Source organism: Pinus tabuliformis, chromosome 8 (assembly GCF_031772625.1).
Source record: "Pinus tabuliformis cultivar Carrire ecotype Pingquan chromosome 8, CPIR1, whole genome shotgun sequence".
In the NCBI taxonomy this organism is placed as follows: Eukaryota; Viridiplantae; Streptophyta; class Pinopsida; order Pinales; family Pinaceae; genus Pinus; species Pinus tabuliformis.
Genome location: NC_142294.1, coordinates 1978995708 through 1979022735, shown reverse-complemented (window position 1 = coordinate 1979022735; position 27028 = coordinate 1978995708). Strand labels below are relative to the sequence as shown.

General features: G+C 33.7%; 1 long non-coding RNA gene across 18 annotated transcripts in view; it reads left to right on the top strand.

Annotated features, from left to right (window-relative positions):
* Positions 1–21304, top strand: part of LOC149244377 (uncharacterized) — a 36718-nt gene extending 15414 nt beyond the window's left edge. For 4 of the 18 annotated variants that reach the window (XR_016246744.1, XR_016246745.1, XR_016246746.1 and 1 more), the window contains 2 exons: positions 17924–18988; positions 19236–21304. This is a non-coding gene — a long non-coding RNA (uncharacterized LOC149244377). The other 14 variants (XR_016246734.1, XR_016246732.1, XR_016246731.1 and 11 more) reach the window with 14 other exon arrangements.
* The last annotated feature ends 5724 nt before the right edge of the window (positions 21305–27028 follow it).

Genomic DNA, 27028 nt, shown 5'->3' with positions numbered 1-27028 from the left:
GACCAATTAAATCATCGTAACGAAGTTTATCCCTCTTAGATAGTTAAACCAGAAGTTGCTTATGTTTGCCCAATTTTTTTCTTTCTGTGCATTTGACTTTTATGGGCTTGACTGATATTAATCTCAATTTGACTTTTATATTTTCTACCACTATACTATCATTCTACTTAACATATAAATAAATAATAAATTTGAATTTTTATTGGCCAATTTAATTCGATGTCTTATTGCAGGCACCACAGTTTCCCATCTATAGTTTTTCTATAAACTTAGGATATAAGTTGCAAAATTATATGTGAATTGAACTAATGCTAACTACTTCATAAACACTAAATGTCTCCGGTGTATAATCCACTCCATAATGCCTTCCTATGTATAATCCAATCCATAATGGTGGTGTTGTTGCGCTCCCTACTGTTGGGCCCCGGCCAGACGTCTTCCGCTATCTGTTGCTCCCCTGCCAGATGTTCTCCGCTGCTCCCCTACCAACATGTTCTCCATTTTACTCTCATCCACAGCTTTACCCATCTTACTGCTTTCTGGTCAGAAATGTGTCCAATTTTTTCTTCCGCTCTGTTGCTCCCCTGCCGGATGTTCTTCGCTGCTCCCCTACCAACATGTTCTCCATTTTACTCTCATCCACAGCTTTACCCATCTTACCGCTTCCTGGTCAGAAATGTGTCCAATTTTTTTTTAGCTTGCTACCCCTTGATGCTTCATTGCATGGGCACCACCTACAACATTCAACGTCCAACATGCCCAGCAATGTGAAGCTTCTCTCCTCTACAGCAAGCATACAACCAAATGGCTGAATCAGTGTCCCCCTTTGCAGCCCTTGCAGGTATGCGTTCATTTGTCTCAGACGGAATGATGCTACTCTCTCAATTGATTTTGATTCTGACTTACTCCTGAAATTCTGACTGCTTGGAGCTTAGCTTGCTACCCCTTGATGCTCAACACTGCATAGGCACCACCTACAACATTCAGCATCCAACATGCCCAGCAATGTGAAGCTTCTCTCCACCGCAAGAAGACAACCAAATGGCTGAATTAGTGTCCCCCTTTGCAGCCCTTGCAGGTATGCGTTCATTTGTCAATGACGGAATGCAGCTACTCTCTCAATTGATTTTGATTCTGACTGACTCCTCAAATTCTGACTGCTCGGAGCTTCGCATCCACGGATGTCTCTAGTATATGTATATATATATACATATTCACAAATCCTGAGAGATTATCTCCATATTTCGACTACATAAAGTACAATGTCAAGGTGTTTGTGGATCAAGTTGATGACCTAATTTAGCTCAAGGTACGTAATCCACTAACGATAATTTTGGTTTTCCTGTCATGGGGTTTTGGCTATTTGGCATATAATACAAGAAAATATATGTTGTCCTGGTTAGTGATGAATACGTTGGTTGGGCTATGGGACAGTTGGTTGGGCTTATGGGACAAATGGGAGCAACGTTGCAAATTGCAGGGGAAGAGATTTTGAGATGTTGAAACTATTGAACATTTCCCGGCTCAGAAACTAAACTAGGTGCTCTCAACACCTTAGCCACTTAGCCACTCCGGCGTTGCGAGTTTCTGATGAAAATTAAGCCACTCCGGCGTTGCGAGTTTCTGATGAAAATTACGCCACTCCGGCGTTGCAAGTTTCTGATGAAAATTACGTTGATGATGAAAATACCCACCTTCTTAGGGTCTTTAATAAGAATGAGAATGGCCTGATCTCCGGTTTTTTTTTAAATAGCTTCATTAAGTTTTTAACATCTTAGCCACTTGGTTTATTTATTTATTAAAATACAAATACCTAATAGTACCTCCATAGTAATATTAATTTTATTATAATATAAATATTATTTAATACCTCCATAGTAATATTAATTTTATTATAATATAAATATTATTTAATTTGAAGTTAATTAGAATTCAACTTTCCAAAATATTATTATTATTTATTTATTTATATATATATTTTAATATTTATTTATTTATTTATTTATATATATATATATTAATTTGAATTCTAATTATTATTATAGCATTATAATTTATAACTTAAATTGATTTGTTCAAAAAATAATAATTAAAATTCTTTTTAATCTCGGTAAAAACATACAAAAATTAAAAATAAAAATAAAAATAAAAAAATTAAAATAATAGTTATTTTTGGTGAAACTAGCCATTTTTCCTAACAGCGAGTTAGCTGCTGTCTTCATCTATTTATTTCATAGCCGGGATCTGATTCATCATCTTGTCCTGAAGATTTCCAAAAGATTTTGTTATTATTAATATATATCACAGAAATCTAAACTCAAAAACTATGGAACATTTCATTTTGGTGGAAGTTTACCTTTTATCAATTGTATAATGATGATGACTTGTCTAGGCCACAAGCCACAATATTGTTAGAATAACTCCTCTGAATGTGTGCACTCTCACATACTGATCATATCACGAAGTTTTTTTGTCTAGTTGATCATATAACAACAGCTGTATGAAGGAAAAAAAGAATTCCTGGTTCATATAAAAAGAATTCCTGGTTCATATTTGTATTTGTAATTTGTTTTATGGCACATCTACAAGCTGCAATAGTCAGTGCACAAAAATTCTGGAAGCAAATCAATTATTTACACACAAAACAAAGGTTCATAGCATTCGGTTACATAAATAATGTTATGTGAAAGCTACCAATTGACAAAATCAGAGTGAGATACAGGAGAAACAAAAGTTAGAAGAAAGTGCTCATAATTAAATTTAGTTTAGTTTATAAACAATTTCAGCGGATAACAGTGTGCAATAGCGCATAATGTCATGGATGATATGCAATCAACATTCTGTGGGTGCTTTGCGTCATAGTGTAGATATATAAGGAGAAGTTACAACCCAAAGGTGTCCCCCGATGAAACAATGGTTTATGGCCGAGGCTAAAGTAGGGCTCGGCAAACTTAGGACTTCAATATTTCTCTGTTACTCTTGTTTGCACCACTGATTGTATTTTTGAATCCAATTAACCTACTTTGTGGTCATTTGTGGCAATGTTAGTCTTGTTTGCACTACTGATTGTATTTTTGAATCCAATTAACCTACATTTTGGTCATTCGTTGACATCGACATGAATAAATTAGGAAATATTATCTAAAGTGCACTACTGATTGTATTTTTGAATCCAATTAACCTACATTTTGGTCATTCGTTGACATCGACATGAATAAATTAGGAAATATTATCTAAAGTGAATTTGAACAACTCGCTACGTATCAAACTTTTGCTGAAGACTTCCAATTTTCATCTTGTTATAACTACTACTCCATTTTTAATAACTAATTTATTTTTTATTTTTAATATGTAAGAGAATTGAATTGTTTTCATCATTTCTCAGCAATTACATGCCCTTATTATTGCATGCCCATATTAAATTATTGATTACTTGAAATAGGTCTCCTGTTGGTAATGATAATTATTTTTACTCTATTTAATTTATTCAGTTTTCCTGTGTATACAATGAAATCTTGACTTTCTTTTACCATATAACCTCATTCATGCACGATAAAATTGAAGCACCGCGCCTCCCAAAGACGAATAGTAATCCGAATCATGAATTGAAAACCGCATCTCGCAGGGACTTCCGCCACTACTGTGGCTCTTGTTAGATATGATGTTGATTAAGAAAGTATTAACATTAATTTGGTATATTGAATTATTGGTACGATGAATAGTGCTCATGTCTAGTCATATCGAAATTATAATAATGTCATTTAAATTGCATTTTTATTTATGAAATGATATTATGTATCAGAGGCCTTCTTTTTAACACTTGATTTTGGTGGGAATCATAAATATCGTCCGAAGTGGGTTTTCTAAAGTGGACTTTCAAATTTTTAATTCACACGTGTTTGTTAGGTGAATGTGATTTACCTAGCGGGTTCTAATCACCCACCTGTTATGAATCGTCTGTTCACAACGCTAATCACCCACCTGTTATGAATCGTCTGTTCACAATGCATAAAACTGTTGATCTAGAGTACAAAAGTTACACAAATTACGTATATTGAAGTATTGGTGCAATGAATGGTGCTTATGTCCAGTCATATCGAAATTATAAGAATGTCATTAATATTGTATTTTTATTTTTATTTGTGAAATGACCTTTACATGTATCAAATATTTTTCTAAAACATTTGATTTTGTTAAAGTAATAAATATGTCGTTCGAAGTGGGTTGCCTAAAGTGGACCTTTCAAAAGTTTAATTCACACGTGTTTGATAAGTGAATGTGATTTCCTATTGGGTTCTAATCACCCATCTATTATGGATCCGTTTGTGCTAGCGTGATTTGCTTAATTTGTTTGTTTATATATAATTAGTGGAATGGCGGATCGTAATCATTAACACTATTATTGTTAGGCCACGGGAGAAATGTTATCAAAGTAAAGCCTTTTTCCTTGATGAAACCTATTATGTTACTTCTCTTAGTATGAAACACCAACTTATCGTGTTTCTCCTGTTTCACTGCCTTTTTCCTTGCGTCACTTCCCTTTGTTTCATGCCATGTCGCAAATTTCTCACACATCACAGCAGCAAAGACAGATGTAAATGTAACCAGTTAATAATCCACGGGAAAAGACGTGTTCAATTAATGAATTGTAAATTGGTATCAATTCATAAGATTGTATCAGAAAATTTATGGATAGGTTGAACTTTTGTGATAATGTGCTGGTGGATTTGCTCAACTTGTTAGTTTATATAATAGTGCAACACCCGTTGGTAAATAACTCAGTGTTATTATTTGTTATCAAAATTATGGCATTTTTCTTAGGGCATAGTTAAAAGATGATGTTCCAATCATTGATCAATTGGTTCCTGCAAGTTGATGAAAGTCATTAATAGGCTTTTTGTAAAGGCAATATACTCTTTTCGCATGATTGATTGTTAATTGGGCAGTTCAGACTTTGACAACAGATTTTAGTGATGGTCAAGCTAGTAGGTAAGCAAATTGTTCTTTATCTGATTAATTCTAATCAGATAAGCTATCTTGAGATATTGTAATTGGCAGGATCAATCTGACGGAGACAATTATATAAATTCGGGATTTATTAGTGGGATGATTATACATTCTGTGCATTGAAGAATTAATACACTTGAATTATTGAGTTGATGTACAGTTCAGACTAAATTGCTCCTGGGTCCGCAGTAATTCAAGGCTAGGGTATTATATTTTTTCTTTTGCTATATTCTCTGGCAGGTGCATTTATAGCATTTTGTTGATCTTAATATATCTATTCATTTATTTGTTAAAAACCAATTAGCAGAGTATGTATATATCTGAGGTGAGTGTTTCTTTTGTCAGTGATGTTTTGGAAGGATAGAGGATTGTAAAAGTCGACCTATGGATTTTTTTTTATTGCCATTCTCTGAAATTATAGAATTTTAGCAAAACAGGTGAAGCTTTATTAAATTGTTTTTGGACTCGTAGTGTGACGACTAAGCAGCAAATCTTGATGCATAGTTTGTCTTCATCGCTGGTTGTAATGTTTTCTTGATATGTAACATGTATGTTAATGATAACTTTGGAGAAATTACATGTTCGGCATGTGAACCATATGTTTCTTCAATGACTTGTATTCTTGCATTGAAAAGGAACAGAGAGTGCGGTTGAAGAAGGGGAGCAGTTATTCATAGGTCTTTACTGATGAATGTTAAGTGTAAGTTTAACATTGTTGAAACTTGAAAGTCAGTTTCTTGCAATGGATCAACTCTGTGTGTAGGTTGACAGTTCTGAAAATTGATGATTTTATTGTGTAGTTCAATGCTTTTTAAGCTGGCGTATCTTTGTAGCTGGAAGGGCGGATTGATATTGACATAGTCATTCAGGCAATTTTCCAAGAACAAAGTTGCATTTTGGCAGTCATGGATTGTATTTTTGGAATGTGGAGAGCTCTTCAGAACAGTCTGAGATCTTTTATTACTCCAGATCACAGTTGCCATGTGTGCATTAATTAATTATAGTTTTAATATCAACAAGGGGTATATATCATATTGGATCAAATGTATATGATATTGTTTAAAGGGATATGCATGGAATGGAAAGTTTATGTCTAGAATAGGTAAATATCTGTTACTGGGCAGTGGGAATCACGTAGAATAGGCATCTGTTACTCGGTAGCGGTGAACAAACCTTCATCGTTACCTTGAAAGGCTAGGGGTTATAGTTGACATTGATTATTCATTGGCTTTAATTTAGAGCCGAACATATGATAATTTCATGTCATTTAGCTCCTTCATGGGATGTATTCTCATGTCATTAGGCTCCTTCATGGATGTATTCTCATGTCCTTGGGCTTCACGGGATGTATTTATATTAAATCTTTGTGAAAAGAGATTTTTTTTGGGCTTTTTAATTAATTTTTTGGGTTAAATGTATGTAATAGACTAAGTGGATATGTAATAGTGGTTCTATTAACAAAGAGGGGTTACATGTGCAAAAGCGTATATAGATATTATATCTACGAACATGAAACATGTGAATTGGGTATATGAATCATGTGAATTGGATATATGAATATATGAATGTATTGGAGTGATTGGAAGAAATTTTCTCTTCTTTGAAAAGCTGTTGTACTACAACTCATCTCTATTATCTATCTTTGAGTTATCATATATATTTTGAGTAGTTATATATCTTTGCCCAGATAGATCTCTCAAGCTATTATTTCTTTTCATATTTTACGTCTATAATTTAGATGCAAGGTAGTTAAATGGTCTGGTTATTAAGCTATGGTTTTTGTTGTTAGAAAGGGAAATCACCGATGGTAACCTGAAATTCACCAAACTAGGTTTTCGGATTGATGTTACGGTACATGTGATAAGGGTATTTTGACTCTTTTCGTTCATAAATGGAAAAGACGTAGTTGATGTGTAGTCTGGTGTTTGTTTAGGGAAAATTTAGTTGTGTTCATATTGTAATAGAATCTCTTAGAAAGTTGCTGCCCCATGAATGTGAAAATTATAGATCTGAAGGCAAGAATTTGATTTTCCAGTTCATAACTGCATTGAAGCTTGTGATGTACTTAGAGTCTTGGAGAAACTTTGGTGCAAAATTTATCTTTCAGTCAACTAGGGTGCTTTGAGATTTGGTATCAATGAGCAATTTGATTGCTGATAAATGTAATGCTACAGTAGGCATCGTTCCTTTTTGTTTGAAAATGTCCCGCTGATGGGGCTGCTGCTAGAACATTGCTAATCCAGGGAAACTTTCCAGTTGATGGTTTTTAGAATTCTTTCATTGTAGACTCCAGAGCCAGGAGTATAGACTTTCCGATCATTTTTGGACTATGAATTTTGTTAACTGTTTTTGTGAAAGAAGGGAATCTTGGGCTGAGGATTCCGTTGTTGCCGAAAAAGGAGTCCCTCCGTGGTATATCTGCCTGCCTAGAATTCGGGCGTACAGAGAGGTTGGAGGCGTGAAGACAGGAGGAGAGGCAGGCGGTGCAAATGTGTCAAGCATCTATGGTCAACTGTCACATGGGGGATTGTTAGCAGTTTTGTTGGTTCATTCTATATAGAACTCGTCCTCTCAAATTTATGTCCCTGATTAATAACAAATGAACACAATACAAAGTGAGAGTGGGGTGTGTAAACAACTCTTAGATGAATATAACAACTTGATATTCAGCGTAATGGTGAGTACAGTAGTGGCACAACTCTCTCTTTGAAAATGCCTAGCCATGGGCTGACAGATGATTGCAGTGTAAGAATTTTCCACTGGATAGCATTTAGAATCCTTTGATTTTAGACTCCGTTTGGGGGAGCAGGATACAGAACGAGGAATATGGACTTTGATCATTTTGGGCTATGAGTTTTGTGAACATTTTTATTTGAATGGAAAGGAATTTTAGGCCGTTTATTCTTTTGCTGCCGTAAAAGTGGGCACGGCATCTCTGCCAAGAGTTTGGCCCTGCAGAAAAAAGTTGCAAAAGCCTGAAAACACAATGATAGGCAGGTGTGCAAAGGTGGCAAGTACCTATTCTACCAGAGCACATATATAGGGTCAACTGTGTTATATTACAGGGGGGATTTCTCTCTAGTTATGTTGGTTCATTCTATCCAGGACTTGTCCTTTCAAATCGAATCTATATGCTTGTTCCAAATCTTTTTATTTTTTATTTGAATTAGACAAATGGGATTTATTTTGGTTCATTCCATCTAGGACAATCATAGGCAGGGGTGCAAAGGTAGCAAGTACCTACCCTACCAGAGCACATATATAGGGTCAACCCTGTTATATTACAGGGGGGGATTTCTCTCTAGTTATGTTGGTTCATCCTATCCAGGACTTGTCCTTTCAAACCAAACCTATATGCTTGTTCCAAATCTTTTTATTTTTATTTGAATTAGACAAATGGGATTTGTTTTGGTTCATTCCATCTAGTACTTCCCTTCCAAATCAAATCCATACGCTTGTTTTAAATCAATATTTTTGTTTAGTGTTAACAAATGATCATAAAGCATGTCAATGGGATTTAAAGAGTACATCGGGATTGATATAAAGTGGAAATAGAAGTGGAATGTTAAAACACCTCCCAACAGCTAAACCACAATATAGAGTTGGTTGCAGAGGACGAGTGAGGAGATCACGAAGCATATGCTCGTCATAACATCCTAAATCCCTTTGAAAGGACTGCTGCATTAGCAGATAGTATACCCAGGGGAGTTATAGGAATTGAGGGGGCTTGGTTGCATAATCCTGAAAGAGTGGTGGGTTCAACTTTCCTTGCTTCCAAAGTGACGGGGAAGAAACTTTTAAGTGGGGACTATATTGCTGGATAAGGAAAACTGACTTTGGGCCTTCCTAGAGCTGATCACTCCAGCTATTTGTGTTTTTTTTTTCACCGTTTAGGTGGATAGGGGAACCTGACTTTGTGTCCTCCTAGAGCTGATCCTTCCTGTTGTTTGGTGCTGTATTATGCCCCCTGAGAGTAGGCCTGTTGTTTGGTGCTGTACTCTGCCCCTGGAGAGTAGGCCTTATGAACTTGGAACTTGAAGTAACATGGGTCAATCCGTTTTGCGAGTTGCTCTGATCAGACAGGGCATCAGGATTTATGAGGTGATCCTCCTAAATACCTAGGACCGGGGTGCAGTAAAAAGAGATGGAGATCTGTGTCTGAACATTGGTAAGAGAGCAAAACATCTCTGACTATTATATGGTTTATAGTAATGTGAATACTGGGTCCGGTGGTTTATTGGGGACCTGACTTTGTGTCCTCCTAGAGCTGATTATTCCTGTTGTTTTGTGCTGTACTCTGCCCCCTGGAGAGTAGGCCTGTTGTTTGGTGCTGTACTCTGCTCCTGGATAGTAGGCCTGTTGTTCGGTGCTGTACTCTGCTCCTGGAGAGTAGGCCTTGCGAACTTGAAGTAAGGGTCGATCCGTTTTGCCGGTTTCTCTCATCAGACGGCAACAGGATTTTTGAGGTGATCCTCCTAAATACCTTGACCGGGGTGCAGTAAAAAGATATGGAGATCTGTTTCTGAACATTTGTAAGAGAGCAAAACACCTCTGACTATCAAATGGTTTATAGTAATGTGAATCCCAGGGCCGGGGGTTTATTGGGGTTTCACTTGTAATGAATGTTAAACCATTTTGTCTTGGGACATTTTCAAAGGTTTCTTTCCGATTATCCACAAAACAAATTATATCGTTTTGCTGAACGTTATTTTGTCGGCCAATTAGCGAGGCCCTTGGTTGGCAGTTCCTTTGATGTTTATAGATGTTCTGTTAAAAATTTATAGTGGCGCACTTGATCCAATTTATTTGGTAATTTTCCTGGATGGTTTACACTTTTTTTGGTTAAGATGATAGGACAAGTTCATCAAATTCACAACACTATGATAGGATACTATGATAGGATAGGTTCATCAAATTCAACACTGTCGAGAAATGTGACTTTTGTATTGAGTTTGTCAACTTTTTCAATCTGGTCTCCCATCCATATGATTAACTCTTGTTGTGTGTCATTGTCAATGCAGATTAACTGTTTGCATGTAGGAGGTGGTAGAATTCCCAACATCATGAAACCCATTCCATAGTTTTTTCTGTTCTATAGACCGTTGAGGATGAATCTTTGAGATTGACTGACCTGTTCTTCCACTTGAAATAGCTTTCTGAACCGCTGCAAAGATTGTCCCTGTAACGTTCCATGGCTGGCCTAGCAACTGCTTGGACTTGTGTGTTTTTAAACTTTAAACCAATGATGAACTTTTGCTTCAAGTGAGTTGAAAGAACACGGGGGAGCAGGGGATGGTAAAACCAAGGCGTGTGGGTGAAGACAATTGACAGAGAGTGAACTTAAAATACAGAAAAATGGCCCAGAGTGACCCCGTGAGGAATAGACAGAAAGGGGAACAGAGGAGATCAAATGGGAGTGGCGTGATATTATTTTGGATAATCCAATCCAATCCAGGGGTTAATTAGGCAGATACCCACAAAACCAGGGACAAAATTCAAAGCATTGACATGAATTTTTAAAAATGAAACTGAATTTCAGATTGATAAAAATCCCGGACCTGCAATCGCCGAAGACGTTGCCTGTTGATCCGAAGGCTGGACTGACTTCCACGAAGGGCAAAAGCCAAACCCAAATGCGTCTCTAGTCCCATGGGTCAGCTATAAATACGTTATTTTGATGCCAACTATTCTAGTTATTTTTATAATTATAATTATAATGATATTAATTTTTAAAATTCATCATAAAAACCTGCAATCGCTGAAGACATTGCCTGTTGATCCAAAGGCTGGAGTGACTTCCTCCAAGGACAAAAGCCAAACCCACATGCCTCACTAGTCCCATCGCTCAGCTATATATATGCCCACATGCCTCACTAGTCCCATGGCTCAGCTATATATATGTTATTTGGCTCAGCTATATATATGTTATTTTGATGTTAGCTGTTATTTCGATGTTAACTATTCTACTTATTTATAAGTAGGACTTTGGTTTAAATCACATAAACAGAGATATTTGTCGACGTGTTTTGAACCAACCAGCGTGACTCATTGTGAGGACAAGTTATTTTTATAAAATTAAAATGATGAAGGTATCTTATAAAATAGATCGAAATTGTAAACTCAAGTTGTGATTATTTTTTTCCAAAAAAGTTATTTTTATATTTTGTTTTTTTAATGACCGTGTTTTTAAAGTTTTTATTGAACTAACTAGGTTGAGTCAGCTTAAATTACTCCTAAGCTTCTCTGATTCATTTAATTGTTTTTTCTAGTTTTAATTGAATTAATTGTATTGTTCTTTGGCTTCTCTGTGAAGATGATATTATTCTTGAGGTTTTTTTGCAACTATCGAGTCATTTAATCGCAATTTGAACGAGAGTTTGGAAAGCATTTTAATAATTTATAACTATTAGATTTAATTCTATTTATTTACATTATCTTTATTTTCTAAATATCAAATTATGTTAGATAATATTTAAGTTTAAATATTTAAAATTATTTATTTGATTTTTTTTCGTACTAAATGCCCATGTTCATTGGTTTGTACTCAACAGTAATTAATCGACACCACATGGTAAATTTACAAACTCATTTTTAAAATATAATTTTGTCTTGTAAATTTGAATTTAAACACTTATCGGATTAAAATCTAATCTTTTTCTGTTACTCATTTTGGTAAAACTGCAGTTGATTTATTACAATTTAAGAACACATCATTAAATATTTATCAATATTTATTTTATTATTTATATATTTTTATTTTTTAAAGAAAGAGAGTTTATATTAAAAGAGAGTTTGGGATCTGGCTTGCTATTACATTTCTTCAGTGTTATCAATATTTTTTTTGTTAATTTGAAATTGAGCACAACTAAGAGAGTTTATATTAGAAGAGAGTTTGGGATCTGGCTTGCTAATACATTTCTTCAGTGTTATCAATATTTTTTTTTAATTTGAAATTGAGCACAACTTAATCTAAATCCTCGAGCGAAAAAACCATATTATAAAAAAGTTTTTTTTTTTTTTTTTTCAAAATTCTCTGAAAATCCAAATATGTTTATATTCCATTTCTTATTGCTTGTGAGTTTGATTTTAACTGACTTTTTGTTTTCTTTATAAAAATGGCCTTTTTTCTGTTAAATATTTTTCAAAATACCCCCAAAATTCAAGTATATTTATATTCCATTTCTCAATGCTTGTGAGTTTGATTTTAACTGACTTTTTGTTTTCCTTGGCTATATATTTTTGGCCTTTCTCCCAACTTGGATCAAGCTTGTATTTTCTATTGAATTAGGGGTCACCCCTCTGGGAGTGATCTTTGTTGTCTTTGTCACTTTTAGTAGGTTGCTTTTCATGATGTTTCTTTTCCTACCTTCGTTTCATGATAATTATGAGGAGGGTCCAAAGTTCACAAGAGTTTGCTGAATATGGGTTTCCTTTGTCACTGGGCACGACCCTCTTTGACATGCACTTTTTTTTTGGCTGATTTTTGTTTCTTTTGGTAATTTTTTTTTGGAACAAGAACTTTTTTTTGATTGCTTTTTTGTTTTTGTTTTTGTTTTTGTTGGAATCACGATTGCCATTTGACCAAAACTCGCAAGCATTTGCCCCCGCTACAGTTGGCAAATGTAGGATCCATGAACGGCCGTTAGTCATGTCACAAAACACATGGGGAGCGGTGAACAACACGGATTAGGTGAGTTTCAAACTTGAGACTTGTCAATTTCATACCACTTGTTGGAATCATGATTGTCGTTAGACCAAATCTCGCCAAATCTCGCAGGCACTAGCATCTTGCTACAATTGCCAAAGTTAGGATCCATGAGAGGCGGTTAATCCATGTTGCGAAACACATGAGGATTGTTGAACCCAATGTCCAACATCTCTCTTATTTTGGGTCCATTTTTATTTGAATGTTGTATATTTCTCTCTGAGCTCCTGGTTTTTTGGACTATTATTTTGCAATCTCTTGGGCAATTTTTGATACATGCCTTGTTTTGTAACACTTGACTTTGAAATGAAACATTGCAATCAAGCTTTTGAACCCATACATAGTTTGGCGATGTAAGATTTATCTTGATAGGAAAAGCCTTATTAAAATCCTTAGTTGAATGTTGTATAATTCTCTCTGAGCTCCTGTTTTTTTGGACTATTATTTTGCAATCTCTTGGGCAATTTTTGATACATGCCTTGTTTTGTAACACTTGCCTTTGAAATGAAACATTTTTGCAATCAAGCTTTTGAACCCATACATAGTTTGGCGATGTAAGATTTATCTTGATAGGAAAAGCCTTATTAAAGTCCTTAAAATCCATCTCACGTATATTTGAACGTAAGTGGCCTTAAAATTCTTATTTTTTTAACTAAACAATAATCATTTTTGTTGCATTTGCAATAGAAATTAACACTTGGAGATTCTAATGATGCAGGGGAAGATTCGAGACCTTGAACCACATTGGAGCTGTAAATATCGACACCATAACTAGATCAAAAATTGGAGACTAGGTTTGCATGAAGAGCCCAACACTACCTTGGGACTAGGACCCATAATCACGAATAATCTTCTTATCTTCGAGAGAATCAATGACGACAACAAAAAAACCTGAGCCAGTGGGTAGAGATTCAGTTCTTGAGATATTATAGGTTTCCATGTATTAGAGATCCACTTATGAAGATTGATCAGTGGCTGCCAAAATCAAATCAAATCTACAAACCAAACAATTGAAAGGACAGATTTAGATTGCAACATGGCACTGTAAGAAACCCCGTCTTGATTCAGTTGCCATTCCTTCAAGAGTAATCATCTTCTCCTTGGGTTGAGATGTGAGCATAAGAAAATGCAGATTTAGTCACCATTCCTTCAAGAGACATTGATTTCATACCTAAAGCACAAGAATGGCAGTTGGTTCTGCAAGCGCTTCTGCTCGTGCAAATCAAGCCAAAGTGTCTTAGAGTGCAATTTTGAAATCCGGATCTGTGCTCCAGATAATTCAAGAAGGTCCTGTTGTTGATGTTGTCTTGGGGGATGAAGCCTTTAGTTGTGCAATTTTTATTTTAGATTAAGGTTGGTTTGTAGGTGTAGTGGGTTTGGCTGCAACTAATTGATTTGAACATTTACACTTTCGCTCGTGTGTTATTTTGTTATTGTCTGATAATCATGAAGCTAAGATAACTGTTTGTGATTTCGGGTCCTGGTTCTAGAGAAGTGCAGGACTCTTATGCAGCTCTGTTCTCTGTTTTTTTTGTTGATCCAATTACAATGACAATCTCCTTGGCTCTAGTTTGGATAAGGCTTTCAAACCTTCCCTTGCATCTTTGGAATCTCCCTTTGTTAACTTCTAATGGACATGCAATAGAGAAATTTTATTGCAGTGGTTTAGAAACTAGGTATTTCTTCAAGACCTATACTCAAATATGCCTAAAATGGATTCTAATAAAGGTTTTTTTTTGTAGAGATTAACTTAACGGTTCTAGATTATGTATGGGTTTAGAAGATTGACTATGACAATATTTCATTCCGATGTTGAATGTGTTATGAAACATGATATGCAATCAAGAATTGCTTAAAACGATGCAAAATAATAATTTAGAAAAATAGGGAAAATCCAAATGGTGAGAAGGTGCTCAAAGAGAACATTATACTATATATATATGGAAAAATTGATCAAGACAATAAGGAAGCAAAAGAAAACCAAAAATTGATCCAAGACAATAAGGAAGCAAAAGAAAACCAAAAAGAAAAATGTCAGAGAGAATTCATTAAAGGAAGCAAAAGACACTCGGCGAGAAATGCATGAGGACCAAGCCTAGCAAATCCTTGTGAATTCGAGATAGTGCATTGAACTTTTAGGGAACAAGACTGGAAATGCAATTTTTTGGACTGATCAGGCATATGGAAAAAGCGGAAACAACAAGACCATTTTCAGAAAAACAACTTAGATCCACCATAAAAGATCCACCAGAAAACATAAGGTTGGATTCAAGTGGGGGAATAAAAGCAGAAATACCATCAGAAAAGACAGGTTGAATTCAAGCCAAGGAAAATGAAGCAGAAATACCATTAGAAAATACGGGTTGAATTCAAGCCAAGGAAAATGAGAAGTTAGTCAAACTCAAATCAATAAAAAAAAAGAAAAAAAAGTAAGAAATGAAAAGCAAATGTATTTGGATTTTGGAAGTATTTTGGAAAAATAATAGTTGAAAATGGAATAAAATTTTTGTATTATGGAATTTTTGCCGAAGGGTTTTAATTCAGTCGCCCTACTCAAACCAACAAAGATATTAACAACTTTGAAGAAGTGTAACGGGTTTACGCTGGATTTCAGCTTTCTTTTTTAATAAAACTTTCGTATCCATTTCTTTTAAAAAATGAAAATGAAACATAATTCCGCTTTTTGTATTTTTTATTTTTTTTGGGCAAAGGGGTGAACGTTCTCAATAATTATTATATATAGATATTGTATCAGTTTTTTGAACTCAATATTTTTGAAGTAATTTTTTTTTCATCTTTCTGAATAGTAAGAAGGATTTGCTTCATACTTACAAGGTTAACCGGCTGATATTGTTAGTTAATGTTGATGGAAGCATCTGTTTGCAAAAAAAATGTGGCAAAGAAGTGTAACTATTCTTAATACGGTGTTTGGAAGTTTGCATCTAGAACGTTTTCTTTATATATATATTATCTCAGTTTTTTAAAGTAATTTTTGTTTTTTAATCTTTCTGAATGTTTATTAAAATCAAAACCAAGAAGGATTTATTTCATACTCACAAGATTTGGAACCGGTTGATATTATTAGTTAATATTGATGGAAGCATCTGATCGCAAAAAAAATTGTGGCAAAGAAGGGTAACTATTCTTAATACGGTGTTTGGAAGTTTGCATCTAGGACGTTTTCAATAATTATTATGTAATTTTTTTGATCTTTCTGAATGTTTATCAAGATCAAAACTAAGAAGGATTTGCTTCATACTTACAAGGTTTGGAACCGGCTGATATTATTAGTTAATGTTGATGGAAGCATCTGTTTGCAAAAAGAAAATGTGGCAAAAGAGGGTAATTATTCTTAATACGGTGTTTGGAAGTTTGCATCTAGCATGATGCTGGCATTTTATACTTGAGAACCTTTGCAGGCTCTAGTTATTGCATCTCGTCGGAGAACCATCTCAGGGAAATTCCCGTATCTCATTCCAACTGATGTTTTTGATTGCCTATTCGTTCCTTTTCCTTCAGTGTAAAGACCTGTCCAACAAAAATTTCAGGTTAAAGATTTTGCTGTAGATGATCCAGATTGTTTTTAAATCCATTTTATTCAATGGGAACAAGCTAGTACGCTTTTTCACAATTTTCAGTGGTCAATCGCACAACAATTTCGGCGACGAAAGTTCCTTTTTCTGTGTTAAGGAGAATTTAAATTTCGAGTTTATAATATTTTCAACAATAATATGGAGTGTCCTATTTGGTGGGGAACGAACTTGATTAAAGATGGAACTCTGATCCTAGCGCTTTTTAGGCAAATCTCAGGCTTTATACAAGAACAAGAACAGCCATAGTGTTTTCACCATCACAGATCTTAGGGCTGTAGCGCCATTTGAAACTTAGCAGCATTCTAGCGCTGTCTCCGAATTATCGTGGAAATAAAACAGCACTGCAGTCCCTGCAGCAATGAAGGCATAGGATAAAAGCATGATTCTAAAAGAGGTAGGCTTTGAAGTATTCCAAGTCGTCTTGTGCCTTTCTTCTTGTGATGCATTTGTTATATACCCTTGGAAAACAGGAGTTGGCAAAGTGATTTACAGTTCCGTACTTTAAATGGCCAAGGATTTGGCCTTATATGTGATGGTTTGGACTCTGGAGAGCAAGATGTCATGTTATCCAGATTGTCACTTAGCAAGGTTAGTTACAGGCCAAAAGCCAATTAATTAAGTGACCCTTGTAAATTCGCACTGATCTTATTAAGGAGAATATTATGCTTTATTGTTCCATATTTATGCTTTATTGTTCCATATTCTCTAATCCAACCCATACCTCTTAATCTTTTTTCTGTTGAGAGACGCTGTTTTCTTTTATCTTTTTATTTGGCCGACTTGTTTGTCCTCATTTTCAGGTGACTTGTACGCCGCTGGATTGTGGACAACCTCCTTTTCAAAGGCTTTAATGGTCCGATCTTTGCTTTTCAACTCGGGAACTCCTGATATACTGATAACAAAATGCCATGAGACAACAATAACAATTAGTTCTGTTGACTGGTCTGTATGAATATTATCTGAAACAAAATAAATAGCATCCAGCTAATCTCTTGTAAGCTTCATGTGATTTAGCTAGATTGTTATCGTCAGCCTTTCTCTGTTTCCTTGCACGGTAGTTTTTAACAAACTAAATTCTTTTAAAGATGTTTGTTTTTTGCGAACCAAATCTTTTAAAGATGGTTTTGCATTAAGGTATTTTTTAGAGTGCCTGTAATAAGTTTTTTGTGGTTGTAATGACCAATGAAAAATGAATCAGACAAAAAAAGGAAACAAAATACTTACATAGCCTAATTTTTAAAGATTGATGGCGCTTATGAAAAACAGATGTACTAAATTTGAAACCTCTTATGAAATTGAATAACTTCGTGACCGTGGCAATTTTTTGGTCCATAGGATGCACAGAAGTGCTCGATTAACCTTGCTTGAAGTTATGTTTGAAAATTTCCTAAATGTTAAGCTTTTACAGTCTCCACTATATAGAGCCATAGAATACAAATCTCAGAAAACCTACAGCCAAAGGGCGAACTGTAATGGCAATAGTAAAATACATAAAGTGGCTGTTTACTTTCAGCGTGTCTCTATTTTATTAAATCTTTGCTATTTGTGTCTTCTTAAAAATTGCTTCTTTTTCGTTTGATGAAAACGATGATGCAGATCAAAGTTTTATTTATTGCAGAGGCTGTAAAAAATTTCATCACATTGGCAGGACTGGGAATTCATTCAACCATGGTTCATGCTGTGTGTTGTGTTTGTTGATGTCAGCAGAAGGGATTACATTATGCCGGCCGGAGAAGCAGCTTAAAAAGTAGGGGCATGAAATAAATGTTAGTACCGCTCCAATAGCTGTCACCATACTTTTTACACCTAGCATCAGCACGTCGGGGATTAAAACCAAGCCAGTATACAGCTACTCTGATGCAAACTATTCAACGTCGAGAATCTTTGTTTTGTGGATATTTTAGGGTTGTTGAACTTAATCAGGTAGAAAGTTTTGCAGCTTTTATTCTGAGTCTCTAAAATCATCCATTGGGTCTGCATTCTTATGAAAGAAGACATTAACAAGCGAAGGCCTCCTGATTCCTGTTACTCTAGTGAGTTATGACTTAACTTCACATACGAAGTTATTCACTTTCCTTATTTATGTTCATTTATTTAATTTCGCTTCAGTGCAACCATCCTGTTGTTGGACCGGGTGGCATGCCTACAGTGAATGATTTCTATATTTTCCTCAAATTTTTAGAAATTGAAAAAAGTGAGTAAATTCAGAGATGCTGGATACTATATTATGCAAGACAGCTTGGGATTTTATTTTTCATAGAGGCTGCTAACGGGGCAATTTAAATGAAGACCCAGTTTTTTTATTCAAGATGACACTTATTTGTATCTGGTGTAAATAATGTCTGTATAGAACGTTAATGAATGAAAACTTTGGTGATTATTAAGGCAGATTCTGCAAGTGAATGGGATTGCTCACATTCTCGTCTTTTGTAAGAGAGCCACTAGTTGAGGTTAATTGATTCTTATTCTTTAACTAGAGCATGCCCATAATTGCCCTGACTGCATAAAGCCATCCATTAGGTGGCCATTACATTAATGGCAGTGAATGCTATAAGGCACGTCTGACAATAGTGCAACATTGATGCCCAAGATGATGTCGTATTTAGGATTTGCAAAACGTTCCAATGCACACCTATATCAATTGCAAGGAATGCCAGAGAACTCCAGAGAACTGAACTGCTTTGTAAGAGCCACATTGCTTTCAAAGATATTGTGTGCATGTTAATTGAATATGCTTTATTTGTCTTTGGACCCATGTGTGACTGAAATATTTAGTTAATGTATGGATGCATGGAATAAATAATTCTGACTTTTTATCTTTCAGAGGGGGTCTTGAATGACATCATTTATTTTACGCTGGCATCTACAGACAGGCTCTCAGAGCACTCTACTGGTAATGCTTCTAATTAGTTCTTGTTTTATTGTCTTAGGTAGGAGTATTCGGAGTCTGCTCAATTTGGAAAACATCGGGTCTGACTAGAGATTTGGAAATGTTTCGAACTTAGTGGCAGCGTACTTCATGTTAGCACATGTAGGCAAACTCAAACTCTCAAAATTGCAAGCATGTATTTACATCTCAAAAAGGGAAGAGCTTGTGCTACAGAGAATCCCAAAAAAATGGGACAATAAGTGGAAATGGAAGGGCGTAAGGCAGTTACAAACAGCTCGGGATGATATAGAGAATCACGCATTTGCTGCTTTTTCAGAAAAATGCATTCATTTGGCAGTAAAGTATATTTTCGAAAGTTAAATGATTTGTTTGAATATTTTCAAGTTTCTCTTTATTCTTTACTCGGCAAAAAGAAAGCTTTACCAAAAAGCATCAGATGAGCTCACTGCGAATATATCTTGTCAGATTTTTTTTTTTTATTCAGATCAGGCCTCTAGCCTAAGTATGATAACATTATGAGAGAGAATCTCACGAGAACATAGCTAATAGTTTTACAGTTTACTACAATTTAATAATTTATCTAACTTTCCAGACCTTTGACTCTCATGGTTTCACTGGACCAGTGCTTAATGTAAAAGTTCAGATGGTGGCCGCAGTAGTGTGTTTGTGGAAAACTTTCAAGTGGACCAACGATTTCCTCAGCATTTACTCCAACAATATTAAAATGGTTACAAGGGTCAATTGAGAATGGAAAAGAATCCCAATTTTGGAAAGATATTTAAATGCTGAGAGAAATGTTTATCAACTATTGCATGGTGCATAAATTTGAAAATTTTACAGCATGAATAGAAGATCTACTAAATCATGCCGAGGGAGCATAGGTAATCACAATCTAGCACATTCCTCTTCATACATGGACTGGAGTATAGACTGGAGCATAGGGATCACAAAATGAATTGGCGATTCAGTCAATGTAAGCCTTGACAGCAAGCAGTTGGGAAGAATCACCCAAATACCGATCCATTCTTTATTGATAAGGCTAAAGTATCAAGGATCAAGCAATAATTGATAAGGTTATAAGTGATACCAAACACTGATTCATGGGACAAGGTTACAATTGGTACCCAACAAAAGATCATTCCGGAAGCTTAGTTCAAGGATAGTTAACAAAGGAAGCTGCGGAGGAGCAAGTCTCCCTGCATAGTGTGGGGTGGTGGGCAAAGGGTTATAATTGATACCAAAGATTAATACTATCTTAAATCTTAGCTGAAGGATAGTAAGTTGACAAAAAAAGCTCCATGGAAAGAGTGGCTCTTATATTTTGATCTGGTTATGTGTAAAAGCAGATTCTCAGTGCACAAATTTTAGAATTAAGAGAAACTACTGTGTACGCTGAGCGCTTGGACTAATAACGCGGGTCTAATCCCAGGTAATTTTCCCATGAGACTGATCGGGTAATGAAAAAAGAAATAATTGTTATTGAACAATTATAAATTTTTGGAGGGAGACGCCGTGTCTGATCGACCCCGTCTCTGCCGGTATCTTCTTTTCTTACGAATAGATACGAATTAACAACTTCAATAATCTGATCGACCCCGTCTCTGCCGGTATCTTCTTTTCTTACGAATAGATACGAATTAACAACTTCAATAAATAGACCTTAATCAGCGAGCAGCATCTATCGTCACGTGCTAGAGCTCTGAGTTCAGTCGCAGTAGAAATATCACTATTAACGCTGGAGACACAGGATATGAAAGTTTACCCAAATTTAAAATGAACTGCATTAATTGCAAGTCTCAGTACCTCATGAATCGAGAGTTTCCGGAACATAAAGAGCATATACAAAGAATATGGCACAGATCTCACGCCCTCCGGCCGCACATGGAATTGGGTTTCTTTCGCTTCATGTCCTTGTAGATCAACACTGCTGTCCGTCTCTTGTTGTCCACATCTGCGGATTTTCATTAAACACAGCATGTCCCTCGATTAATGGCCAACTTAACTCATCGACAAGTGATATTTTCTTATAAAATGGTTATTGCCATTGGAGTTCCGTTGCTTGTCCCTGCAGGCTTCAATTTTCTTTGGCACTCTTAATCTTTTCGAGTTGACTCTTTGAATTTTCTAGTAAAAGTATTGTTTAATATGATTTCAAGTATGTATTATAATAAATAAATGGGTTTCAGTATTTCTAAAAATGAAAATCGTGTAAAGTGCTGTTTTTTGGAATTTCATTAAAAAATGTATATAGAATTTGGTTAAAAATTATATATGTATAGATCAGCACTTTCAAAAATCTGAGTATTAAATTTGTGATCTCAATAAATTTTTATAGTTTAATGGGATTTCAAATGTGTTATAATAAATAAATGGATTTCAGTATATCTAAAAATGAAAATTGTGTAAAGTGCTGTTTTTTGGAATTTCATCTAGAATTTGGTTAAAAAAATGTATATATAGAATTTGGTTAAAAACTGTATATATATAAATTCAACGCCCTCGAAAATCTCTGAGATTTTAAATTGTTAAAAATTCACATATATTAAATTTGTGATCTCAATAAATTTTTATCATATTCTAAAATTTGTAATCTAATAAATCCTTATCTTAGAATTAATCTCAATAAATCCTTATCATATTCTAAATCAACTAGATTGGAAAATAAACTAAAATTTTCTAAAATATTATAATTATATTTAGATGGTATAAATTTCACAATTTAAATTTATGATTACTGCCAATCAAAATTTATGAAAATTTATTAATTTTAAAACAAATTAGATTAGAAAATAAATAAAAACTTTCTAAAATTTTACACTTATAAATCAACGAGATTAGAAAATTAATTAAAACTTTCTAAACTATTATACTTATATTTAAATTGTATAAGTTTCACAATTTAAATTTATGATTCCTGCGAATCAAAATTCATGAAAATTTATTAATTTTAAAACAAATTAGATTAGAAAATAAATTAAAACTTTCTGAAATTTTACACTTATATTTATGTGGTATAAATTTCACAATTTAAATTCATAATTCCCTGCTAATCAAAATTCATGAAAATTTATTAATTTTAAAATCAAACTTTTAATACAAAATTCATGAAAATCTATTAATTTTAAAACCAAATTTTTAATATAAAATTCATGAAAATCTAATAATTCTAGAACAATGCTTTTAATATAAATCAATCTATTAATTTTAAAACAATGCTTTTAGTATAAATCAAAATAATCCCTATTAATTTCAAAACAATACTTTTAATATAAATAAAAATTTATAAAAATCTATGAATTTTAAAACAATATATTTTTCTTCATCATTAAGACGATCTTTTTAAAACAATACTTTTAATATAAATCAAAATTCATAAAAATCTATTTATTTTAAAAATATATATTTAACGAACATAATGAAAATCAAGATAATCACTAACAATATACTTTAATGAACATAACGAAAATCAAGATAATCATTAATTAAATAAATTATGAATACATTTTAATACATTAAATTAATATTTACTATATTTTAAAAAAATTAAAATTATTTTTTAATTTTTAAAATATTTAATTTAATATTTTTATTGTCAAAATAATATATTCTAAACAATTTCTGTAATATTATTGTAACATTTTCGATTATTAATTTAGAACATATTATAACATTTATAATTGTAACATTTCCGGTTATTAATTTAGGCATATTATAACATTTATAATTGTAACATTTCCATTTATTAATTTAGAACTTAAATTTCCGGTTATTAATTTAGGCATATTATAACATTTATAATTGTAACATTTCCATTTATTAATTTAGAACTTAAATTTATGTTATAGAACCCATTTCTTTTAAGTTAACTAAATTCTGTGATAATAATATTTATAAATTTTTATTAACTTAGAATTCGAAATGATCTTCTATTGTTCCTTTAGGCAGACCAAAAATTATATAAGAGAATTATTAAAGTATCAATGTTAGGTAAAATATTAAATTAAATTGTTTGTAAATATTAAGAGATATGGTACAATAATATATATTTGTAAATTATAATTTAATATGATAAATTATATCAAATATTTTACTAGTTCATGATAATAAGGTTTATAAACAATAATTTATTAATAATTTAGATGTACGGTATTAATCATTGAAATAGTTAGTAATAGTGATAGTGTAAAGAGTAATACTTTTGTAAAATTATTAATTAATTAAAACATATTATTATTTATATTTGATAAAATACATTGTGATTTAAGTGATGCTAATTACATAATATAAATAATTATATAACTTAAAAAGTTAACACTAAGATTAAAAGAGGAAACAAACAAGGCTATATCATTTGGTCAATGAACACCATTTAAAAGACATACCATGAGTTATCAACTTCTTCTTATTACTACACCTAGTTCAATAAGTGATAAAAAGATGTATTACTAGATATTAGCATAAATTGAAATCTATTTAGGTAAGAGCTTTTAAAGCCTCATGAACTTATCACATATATCTAAGTGCATTGACTAAATAAGCAATATTACAAGTAAAAAAAGAAGGATGCTATTTGTGGGGATACAATTAATTCACTTGCACAACACAATAGGAAGTTCCATTGTTCACTCACCTATCAGGGGCATTTTAATTTGAATATAGAGGATAAACATAATAATATAATTTGGAACACTGGCTAGCTAATGCTACATGTGTTTTAGAGGTTTTCGATTTTAAAGAAATTGTTTGTTGGTCTCTGGATGGTAGCCCATTTTGCTGTGGGGGCAAAAGTCTCCTTATAATCGACCCCTTCCTTCTGTGCAAAACCTTTTGCCACAAGCCTGGTTTTGTGCATGTCAAGTGAGCCATCAACTTTACACTTGTTCTTGTAGACCCACTTGTAGCCAATTGGTTTGGTTCCCAATGGAGAATCAACTAGCTTCCAAGTGCCATTCTTTATCAGGGCATCATATTCTTTTTGCATTGCTTCTTTCCATTCATCATGAGAAGCAGCTTCTTTGAAGGAAGTTGGTTCAAAATTTGTAGACAAATTCAATTCACAATCATAAGAAACACCCATATCAGCAGGTGAATTAGAGTCATCTACATCACCTCCATTTTGCCGGTTTGAATTTCTAGTTCCTGTCTTTCCAACCTCATCAGGATGAACACTTTCAAGTGTCTTTGTCAGCGACTTTGGGGGACCTTTCTCAGATGGTCCAGGCTACCCTGTTGATTGAGTTGGGACTGAATCAAGATTGAGTCTCCCAATTCTGTCAATCACATCACTCAAAGTGTCATCCGTTGTTGGAGTTTCATGCGAGGGAGAGTGCTTCAGAAGAAGATTCCACAGGTTGATCTAGTATAGGAATCCTCCCTTCAAGATGTGGAATCTGATTATCAAATTCTTGAAATGATTTTGCATTTGCGAATCTATCCAAGCGATCAAGTTGTCGCTCAACAACATTGTCAGTTTTGGATGATTCAAGAAAGATTACATCTCTAGATACAACAAACTTTTTATTGACTTCATCATAGAGATGGTATGCTTTGGAGGTGTTTGAATACCCCAGGAAGATACATTTACGACTTCTTGTACCAAGTTTGTTTCTATGTACCTTTGGTATGAAGACATAACATGTGGGACCAAAGACCTTGAGATGCTTTACCGAAGGAATGTGCCCATACCACATTTCATAAGCAGTCTTGTTTCTAATAGCATTAGATGGACATCTATTCTTTACATATATAGCACATAGAACTGCATTAGCCCAAAACATAAATTTTAAATTTTTGAAAAACATCATGCAGCGCACCATATTTAAAATTGTCCTATTCATTCTTTTAGCTACTCCGTTCTGTTGGGGATTATAAGGCGCAGTTGTTTGATGTTTGATCCCATGTTGGCAAAGATAGTTTTCAAATTCATTTGAAGTGTATTATTTTCCATTATCAGTGCGAATAGAGCCAATATGAGATTGTGCATCATTTTCAATCCATGTATGAAAGTTCTTGAATGTTTGAAAAGCATCAGATTTGTTCTTCAATAAGTAAACCCAACACATTCTGGTGTAGTCATCAATAAATGTCATCAGGGAAAATTTTTAAGAACCCCCCCTAAATTTATAAATATAATAAATGGGCGAATCTCCATGGTATATAGGAAAAATGGAAGGCGATTTTATCAATAATATAATATGTATATATAATTTTTTGGCTAATCTCTCACCAGGCATGGCGAATATTTTACTCAATTATAAAATCTTGTAAGATCTTGGCAAGTCTTTCACTAAATAATAAAACTTTGTATGGATCTAAGACGATAGAAGTTCCCCTTTAAATACTTTATCGTCAAACGAATACCATGGTATTACCATGGGTCAATACCATGGGTTATCATAAACCTGGAGTTTAAAAATTACTATTAGTAATTTATAAAAATTAATAAAATTAATAGTTGATTTTTATTTTATTTTTTATTTTAACCAAGCTAAAATTTTTAGCCTACATTAAATTACAACATCCATTTTTATTCTTGACCAAGCCCCAAGAGGATCAAATGTTTTTTCACTCTATGCTAGTTTGCATATCACGATATTTGATACCTCTGGGGGGTTAGTAGATCCAGAGATGGATCTATGCTGGTTTAATTAATTCCCCCATTTAAATAGGCTACATTCCAGGTGAATACCATGGGTCAATACCATGTGCCATTTTGGTGAATACCATGTGCCATTTTTATTTTTATTAATTCTAATATTAGGGTTAATAATGGTTTTTTGCATGGTATTAAAAACAATCTAGTCCATGGTATTTGTCCCATAGTATTTTTCCCATAGGTTTCACCTAAATATAACCCATTTTTTGAGTGTTCGTAAATATAAGGTGGCTTATGGAGTAAATATAAAAAAATGTTTTATTTGTTTACCATACCTCTTGTTTATTTATATTTTTATTAATTTACCATACCTTTGTTACAAATATGGTATTTGGCCCATAGGATTCACTTAAATAAAACCTCTTTCTTGAGCCTTCATAAATAGAACGAGGGTTATGGACTAAATATAAAAAGAGGTTTTATTTATTTACCATACGTCTAGTTTATTTATATTTTTATTTATTTACCATACTTTTTGAGTAAGTATAAAAAGACGTTTTATTTATTTACCATACCTCTCATTTATTTATATTTTTATTAATTTACCATACCTCTTTTATAAATATGGTATTTGGCCCATATGATTCACTTAAATAAAACCTATTCTTGAAAATGGGCGAATGGATTCACTTAAATAAAACCTATTCTTGAAAATGGGCGAATAGAAGGTTGTAACTCCTAATTTCAAGGGCTAAATGTACCTTTTTTACCCTCTCCCTTAAAATAAGGTGGGCTATTTGAGGTGATTTGTAAAAATGTACTATGATACAAAATATTCGCCCACTAAAAATTTAAAACCCCTTAATTTCGCCAAAGGGCGAACATTCACCCCTAAAATTATCCTTGAATGTCATCATATATTTATTTCCATTCACAGACTTGGCAAATCAGAAGGTAATTGTTATTGGAATCGTAAATCAGGAGGAAGTCCTTGCAGCAATCAGAACAAAAAGAAAAGATGCCCATTTCTTAAACGAAGAACTCTGTAGAATCGACAAAGTGTCCGATCCTTCACCTCAATATGTCAAGACTAGAACCAACAACGGTACTTTACCGATTGAAGTCTCTAATTTAAGAGCTACAACTATAAGTGCAGTGAAATCTATCAAACGTTTAAGAAAATCTCTTTCAGGGGTCACTTGTAACGAAATTTCCTTTCAATTGGCCAATTTCCACAA